Source organism: Mustela putorius, unplaced genomic scaffold (genome assembly GCF_011764305.1).
Source record: "Mustela putorius furo isolate JIRA1106 unplaced genomic scaffold, ASM1176430v1.1 tig00001149_pilon_pilon_pilon, whole genome shotgun sequence".
NCBI lineage: Eukaryota > Metazoa > Chordata > Mammalia > Carnivora > Mustelidae > Mustela > Mustela putorius.
Genome location: NW_025421595.1, coordinates 1 through 8,875, shown reverse-complemented (window position 1 = coordinate 8,875; position 8,875 = coordinate 1). Strand labels below are relative to the sequence as shown.

At 43.9% G+C, this 8,875-nt stretch overlaps 1 pseudogene; it reads right to left on the bottom strand.

The window, feature by feature from the left end:
* Positions 1-366: 366 nt before the first annotated feature.
* Positions 367-1,216, bottom strand: LOC123394008 (annotated as a pseudogene).
* Positions 1,217-8,875: the final 7,659 nt, after the last annotated feature.

Below are 8,875 nucleotides of genomic sequence, written 5' to 3'. Positions count from 1 at the left end.
CTGTCATTTCCTGTGTTGTTAATTTCAGCCATTCTGAGAGATGTGAAGTGGTGTCTTGGTTTCAGTACATGTTGATAGCAAACGAACATGTAATGTTGGATTCAGCCTGCCCTCTAAAGACAGCTACTTCTAACACAGTTCTGCCTCTGTGAATGACCCAGCTGCCTCTTCCTTTAGCCTCTGGTTGGGTCTTTGCTGAAATCCCTTGTAGCCCTGAGTAGAGTTCAACTCCTTTAGAGACAGAGTGGACCTGCTGATGGTGGTACTGATGGTCACTAGTCACAAGACACCCTGTGGGGGCTGCACAGGACAGCTGCTTAAGGAAGCAGCAAACAAGTCAGCTTTCCTTGGAAGCTCTTGCTGTGCTTACACTTGAACTCCAACACCAGCTTTGTGTACGTGTTGAAGGTGGTGACCGTCAATGCTATGCAGCAGCTGAAGGAAAGCCAGGTCGAGTAGAAGGCCTAACCAGTCTTCTGGACCCAAGTAGGCAGTTGCCTGGAAGACTTGTGAATACATCATATGGACCACCATCCCCAGAAAACCTCACAGGATGGAGGCAATGGTTGTGAAGACACTCAGCTTGACCCTGCAGCCCAGATTCCCAGTGAACAGCAGGTCCATTAGTACCAGGAAGAAGCTGAGAAATTCAAGTCTGATGGACAAAAACTGGTCTCCCAGTGATAACCACAGGATATTTACCACAACCCTCCAGGGAGGATGGGGGAGGAAATGCTTCTCCATCAACCACTTCCCTCCAAATCAGAGAGTGGGTTGATGTGGGCCTTGCAGTGTAACAAACTCCAGTAGTCCTTTCTCACCTCTCTCAGTTGGTGGTGGGAGTTCACTGAAAGTCTGGCATCTCTCCCCTGGTTCTACCACAGTTTCCTCACAGGATTGCCACATGACACTCCAGAATGTATGGAAGGAGAACAGGTCGTCCCCTGCCTCCCCAGCTGTATTACACCACCTCCTGGGATGATGTGTTGGTGCTCACCCCATCCAAGGGCACTGGCACATCAAAGCACTCAGTTACAAGAACTTTTCTGCACACAGGCTTCAGCACCTTCTAGGTGCCCACAAACCAATAGGTGTTGAGGAGGGATGTTGGGGAGAGGCTGAGTGACAGCATGTTGAGGATGGCAGATAGGAATGTCCATTGGCCAAAGGAGGCCTTTAGGAGTTCCATCTTCTGGGTGAGATAAACACTTTGAGTCAATTGAGGCAAGATAAACTCATACACTTTTGAAGTTCTGAGGCAAAGGTGTTTTCAGTTCCTCTTCTGCTTGGTCTTAATGGGTTGCATGGAATGTGTATCTGGTGGGAAGATGAGGTAGGCCCCCGTTGGGTTTTGTTTTGTTTTAAATTCACATATAATGTATTATTTGCCTCAGGGGTACAGGTCTGTGAATCATCAGACTTACACATTTCACAGCACTCACCATAGCACATACCCTCTGTTGGGCTGGCAGGAAGGGCTACCAAAGATGGCGAAAGTTCCCGCCAGAAGGCCTGAGCTCGGACAGGAGAACAAAGGCCCAAGCAGGAATCTGAGACCCCTGCCCCGGGCTCCTGTGGACCAATGGGATCCCGATGAGCGGCGGGATATCCAAATAAGGGAAACTTGCCAAAAGACCCCTGAGCTTTCCCCAAGACCCCTTAAAATCCCCCTCCTCCCTGCCTTGGGCGCGACTTCCGCCACTCTGCTTTCCAGAGTGGCGGAACCTCGCCCGAGGGTGCCCACCTCCTCCCGGCGCAACTTTCCTGGCTCCCCTTCTCCTGAGCCCTGAAACTTTGCCAGAGAGCGTTTTTATTAAATCTTGCCTTGCACCCACTTTGCCTGGTGTTGTGTTTATCTCGCCGGAAAAAACTTTACACCCTCCCCAATGTCCATCACCCAACCACCTTATCCTTCCCCCATTCCCAGCAACCCTCAGTTTGTTTTGTGAGATTAAGAGTCTCTTATGGTTTGTCTCCCTCCCAATCCCATCTTGTTTCATTTTTTCCTAACCCCCACAACCTCCTGTCCTGCCTCTCAAATTCCTCATATCAGATAGATCATATGATAATTGTCTTTCTCTGATGAATCAGGCCCCCTCTTGCCATCAGAGAGGTGAGGTAGTATCTGAAGTGGTGTCTTTTCATGATTTTGATCTGTTTTTCCCTGATGATAAATGATGTTGGACATCTTTCTATGTGTCTGTTGACCATCTGCATGTCTTCTTTAGAAAACACTACTATTCCTATCTTCTGCCCATTTCTTACCTGGATTATTTGGGTTTTTGGGTGCTGAGGTTGATAAGATCTGTATCAATTTTGGATCCTAACCCCTTTCTGATACATCATTTCCAAATATCTCTACTATTCGATAGGCTGCCTTTTAGCTTTGTTGACTATTTCCTGCTGTGCAGAGTTTTTTCAATCTTGATGAAGGGCCAGTAGTTCATGTTTGCTTTGTTTCCCTTGCCTCATGCAACATGTCTGGTAAAAAGCTGCTGCAGCTGAGGTCACAGAGGCTACTACTTAATGTTCCCCTCTAGGATTTTGATGGATTCCTCTTTCATGTGTGCAGATTTCATCTATCTTCAGTCTCTTATTGTGTGTGGTGCAAGAAAGTGGTCCAGTTTCATTCTTCTGCATGTGGCTGTCCAGTTTTCCCAGTAACATTTGTTGAAGAGACTCTTTTTCCCACTGGATAGTCTTTCCTGCTTTGTGAATACTAGCTGCACATAGAGTTGAGGGTCCATTTCTGGGTTCTTTATTCTGTTCCATTGATCTATGTGTCTGTTTTTTGTGCCAGTACCATACTGTCTTGATGATCATAGCTGATCATACCAGATCATCATGATCATACCAGAATCATGATGCCCCCAGTTTTCTTTTTCAGAATGAATTTTGCTACGCAGGGTCTTTTGTGGTTTTCTTTCTTTCTTTCTTTTAAGGTTTTATTTATCTATTTGACAGAGAAGGAGAGCATGGGCTGGGGGGAGGAGCCAGGGGAGAGGGAGAAACAGGGAGCCTGATGTGAGACTGGACCCCCACACCCTGAGACACCGAGGTGTCCATGGGTCTTTTGTAGTTCTATAGAAATTTTAGGATCATTTGCACTGGCTTTGTGAAATATGCTTTTGGTATTTTGATAGGGATTGCCTTAAATGTGTGGATTGTTTAACATAGTATCTTAACAATGTTTGTTCTTCCAATGCATTAGAATGGAATGTTTTTCCATTGCTTTGTGTCCTCTTCAATTTTTTTCATCAGTATTCCATCTTTTACCTCTTCAGTTAGGTGTGCTCCTAGGTATCTTATGGGTTTTAGTACAATTGTAAATGGGATAGATTCCTTGATTTCTTTTTCTGCTCATTCATTATTGTTGTTTAGAAATGCAACAGATTTCTGCACATTGACGTTGTATCCTATGACTCTGCTGAACTTGGCACTATGGTCTCTCCTTTGCCTTCAAGGAGTCCCTTTGGTTATTTCTTGTAGGGCTTGTTTAGGGGTCACCAGCTCCTTTCTTTCATTTTTGTTTGTCTGGGAAACTCTTTATCTCTCCTTCCATTCAGAATGACAACCTTGCTGGGTAGAGTATTCTCAGCTACATATTTTTTTTTTTCCCAATCGTGAAGCTGACTATATTCTGTCACTCCCTTCTGCCTGCCGAGCTTCTGTGGACAGATCTGTGAACCTGATCTGTCTTCCTATTGAGATTAGGGTTTCTCTTCTCCTTGCTGCTGTCAGCATTCTTGTATGTCTATTTTGTTATTTTGGCTAAATGTCTTAGTGGTGGCCAGGTTTTGTTGAATTTAATGGAGTTCTCTGTACTTCTTGGATTTTGGCGTCTGTTTCCTTCCCCTGATTAGGGACATTTTCAGCTATAATTTCCTCAAATAAGCCTTCTCTCCTTTTTTCTTATCTTCTTCTGCGACTCCTATGACATGGAATATTATTATGCTTTAAGGAGTTGCTGATTTAACCTAAGCCTGCCTTTGCGATCCAATATCTTTCTTTCCCTCTTTCTTTCAGCTTATTTTTGTCCATAATTTTATCTTCTCTATCACTGATTCTTTCCTCTGCTTTGTCCATCCTCATTTTCTTTGCTTTCAGTCTGTTTTGCATCAACTAGTTCTTAGTTCTTTTATCTCTGCAATAAGGGATTCTAGTATCTATAATGCTTTTCAACTCCAGCTAGTATCCTTATGATTATTGTTTTAAATTTGGTTTAGACATCTTACTTGTATCTATATTGATTAAGTCTCTGGCCACAATTTCTTGTTGTTTCTTTTTGGGTGAATTCATTGTCTTCTTATTTTGCCTGGGTCACTTTTGTTGTATGTGATTGTCAGGAAAGTCTGTTGTACTCCTGCCACTGAGAGCAAGGTCTATATTAACAACTTCTCCCCACCCCTCAAAAAGGAACCTAGAAAGCTATATCTTAGTTGTGTTTTGATCTGCTTGTTAAAAGATGTTAGATTAAAAAAAAAAAAGTTAGATCTTATTTCCCCTAAAGTTGAAGTTTTACAGCACCCTATCATCAGTAGACTTTGTGTGTGCAAGGGGCTTGTACTGGTCTTCTGGGTGTGGGACCTGCTGTATTGATTCTCAGGGCAGACTTATCCTAGTGGAGGTGCACCTGTAGGTACAGGGGGTTTTGCTGTGAATAGCTCCAGACTCCACTGGATTACTGTGGGTTGCACCCTGAAGTATGTGAGTGCTAGTGGGCAGGCTTGGTAAACCCCACTCTCTTATCTCTAGAATGGGGATTTTGTGCGGCCAGTCTTCAGGGAGCCCTCACAGAAGAGCAATCACCCCTCCTAGGTCCCCAACTTTCATCAGATCCCTGCCCCCTCCTGTCCATGTCCAAGCTGTCTGCCTGCCAGGTAGCACAGTATTCCTGTGTTTTATCTCAGGTGCACCTGGGGTTCACACCTTCCAAGCTTTAGGGAACTGTGCTGCACTAACCTGCACTGATAATCTAGGGAAAGGCCTCACCACAGTCTGGTCAGTGCCAGTTTGTCCCAGAGAAGCAGTCACAGGACAGCACAGCATTTCAGAGTTTATGTAAAATATAGCCAAACCTGGTACCAAGGTGTGCTGCCATCAGCTGATATGTCCTTCCTATGCTAATAAATAAGGCAGGCTGTTGGCTCAGCCATGTCTTTTGTCCCTGGAGAAGCCATGACACCTCTCCCAGGTGTACTCCAAGAAGGGGAATAATTTCTCACCAGGTGGCCCAGGGGATCCTCAGATCATACTTTCTGTTCCCAGGCCTCTGCCCTCCTTCCTCACTGGAGCACTGCTAAGCTCACCAGGCACAACTCCAGTGATGGTGCAGACTTCTAAAACTTCAGACTTTGAGGGGTGCCTGGGTGGCTCAGTGGGTTTAAAGCCTCTGCCTTCAGCTGAGGTCATGATCCCAGGGTCCTGGATCAAGCCCCACATGGGGCTCTCTGCTCAGCAGGGAGCCTGCTTCCTCCTCTCTCTCTGCCTGCCTCTCTGCCTCCTTGTGATCTCTGTCTGCCAAATAAATAAATAAATAAAATCTTTTAAATAAATAAATAAATCGAACTTCAGACTTTGAGCTCTGCTGCTTGTATAAACTTGTAGTAGTCAGTCCCTCTTCTTTACCCAGTCAACAGCTTTGGTGAAGAGATTTCTTGTGCAGTCCCCTGTGTGCTCACTCTCCCTGCCTCCCCCAGCCTCGTCATCAGAGCTCCCTTCCCTCCACAGCACCCACAGCTCTTCTCTCCCCCAAATCAATCCTCTGTACCTCTTGCCTCCCATGACATAGCCATGTTTCTACCTGTAGATGTGCTGTTAGTTCTCTCAGTCCTCAATTTCTTGGATCTTCAGAATGTTTTAATATTTACCTAGCTGTGTTTGAGGGAGGAGGCAAGTTTAGGGCCCCCCTGCCCATCTGCCATCTTAATTTCTCTGAAATATTTTCTTTCTGTAATCACTTTCATTTTTACCAAAGACAGCCATAAGAAGGCTGTTTCTAAAACAAGTCTGGTTTAAACAAACATGTTCTATTATTTTTTTTTAAAAAAGATGTTATTTATTTATTTGTCAGAGAGAGAGAGAGAGAGAGAGAGAGCAAGAGCGAGCACAGGCAGAGTGGCAGGCAGAGTCAGAGGGAGAAGCAGGCTCCCTGCAGAGCAAGGAGCCCGATGTGGGACTCAATCCTAGGACGCTGGGATCATGACCTGAGCCGAAGGCAGCTGCTTAACCAACAGAGCCACCCAGGCATCCCTGTTCTAATTATTTATATAAGAACAGCTAGAATAGTAATTGACCATATAAATTATTTTAAATCTGCTTTGCTAGACTATTTTATTTTTTTATTTTATTTTATTTTTTAATTTTTTATTTTTTATAAACATATATTTTTATCCCCAGGGGATAAAAATTCACAGGTCTGTGAATCACCAGGTTTACACACTTCACAGCACTCACCAAAGCCCATACCCTCCCCAAGGTCCATAATCCCACCCCCTTCTCCCAAACCCCCTCCCCCCAGCAACCCTCAGTTTGTTCTGTGAGATTAAGAGTCACTTATGGTTTGTCTCCCTCCCAATCCCATCTTGTTTCATTGATTCTTCTCCTACCCGCTCAAGCCCCCATGTTGCATCACCACTTCCTCATATCAGGGAGATCATATGATAGTTGTCTTTCTCTGCTTGACTTATTTCACTAAGCATGATACGCTCTAGTTCCATCCATGTTGTCGCAAATGGCAAGATTTCATTTCTTTTGATGGATGCATAGTATTCCATTGTGTATATATACCACACCTTCTTGATCCATTCATCTGTTGATGGACATCTAGGTTCTTTCCATAGTTTGGCTATGGTGGACATTGCTGCTATAAACATTCGTGTGCACGTGCCCCTTTGGATCACTACGTTTGTATCTTTAGGGTAAATACCCAGTAGTGCAATTGCTGGGTCATAGGGCAGTTCTATTTTCAACATTTTGAGGAACCTCCATGCTGTTTTCCAGAGTGGCTGCACCAGCTTGCATTCCCACCAACAGTGTAGGAGGGTTCCCCTTTTCTCCCCGTCCTCGCCAGCATCTGTCATTTCCTGACTTGCTGATTTTTAGCCATTCTGACTGGTGTGAGGTGATATCTCATTGTGGTTTTTGATTTGTATTTTCCCTGATGCCGAGTGATATGGAGCACTTTTTCATGTGTCTGTTGGCCACCTGGATGTCTTCTTTGCAGAAATGTCTGTTCATGTCCTCTGCCCATTTCTTGATTGGATTATTTGTTCTTTGGGTGTTGAGTTTTTGCTAAGTTCTTTATAGATTCTGGACACTAGTCCTTTATCTGATAGGTCGTTTTGCAAATATCTTCTCCCATTCTGTCAGTTGTCTTTTGATTTTGTTAACTGTATCCTTTGCTGTGCAAAAGCTTTTGATCTTGATGAAATCCCAATAGTTATACAGGAATTCAGTAAAGTGTCAGGGATATAAAATCAATGCACAGAAATCAGTGCATTTCTCTACACCAACAGCAAGACAGAAGAAAGAGAAATTAAGGAGTCAATCCCATTTACAATTGCACCCAAAAACCGTAAAGACACGTAGGAATAAACCTAACCCAAGAGGCGCAGAATCTATACTCAGAAAAACTATAAAGTACTCATGAAAGAAATCGAGGAAGACACAAAGAAATGGAAAAAAAAAAATGTTCCATGCTCCTGGCATTGGAAGAATAAAGAATATATGTGAAAATGTCTATGCTACCTAAAGCAATCTACACATTTAATGCAATGCATCCTATCAAAGTACCATCCATCTTTTTCAAACGAAATGGAACAAATAATTCTAAAATTTATATGGAACCAGAAAAAGACCTGCGAATAGCCAAAGGGATATTGAAAAAAGAAAGCCCAACACGTTGGTGGCATCACAATCCGGACTTCAGGCCGGCTCTATTACAACGCTGTAATCATCAGACAGCATGGTATGGCACAAAAGACTGATCTCTATGTGTACATTACATTTTTAATTGTGGGCCTTTTCTCTTGCGTTTGGATTAGTTTTGGACCAGGTTTATCAACCTTGTCAAAAACCCAGCTTCGAGTTGCAAATGATGTGCACTCTGCTGGCGTCTCTAGATTCTGTCTCATTGATCTCTGCTCTAATCATGATATTTCTCCTCTATGTGTGGAAGTTGGCTTATCTTGTTGTTGATTCTCCAGTTCTTTATTTTTATTCTTTATTTATTCTTCAACATAAACAGTATTCATTATTTTTTCCACCACACCCAGTGTGCCAGGGCAATCCGTGCCCTCTATAATACCACCACCTAGTACCCCAACCTTTCACCCCCCCCCTCCGCCAATTCAAATCCCTTAGATTTTTTTTCAGAGTCCATAGTCTCTCATGGTTCAACATCCCCCTTCCCCCCCAATTTTCCCCCAACTCCCTTCTACTCTCTAACTCAACTCCCCATTCCGCCATGCCGTTTTGGTATGCTTCCACAAAAAGTGAAACCATATGATAATGGACTCTCCTCTGCTGACTATTTCACTCAGCATAATCCTTCCAGTCGCCGCCCATGTTGCTACAAAAGTTCGGTATTCATCCTTTCTGATGGAGGCATAATACTCCATAGTGTATATGACCACATCTTCCCCTTATCCATTCTCCGGTTGAAGGGCCTCTTGGTTCTTTTTCCAGAGTTTTGGCGACCGGGCCATTGGCTTGCTAGAACATTGGTGTACAGATGGCCCTTCTTTTTCACGACATCTGTATCTATGGGTAAATACCCAGGAGTTCAATGGCAGGGCCATAGGGAAGTTCTATTTTTAATTTCTTGAGGAATCTCCACACTGCTCTCCAAAGGGCTGCACCAACTTGCATTCCC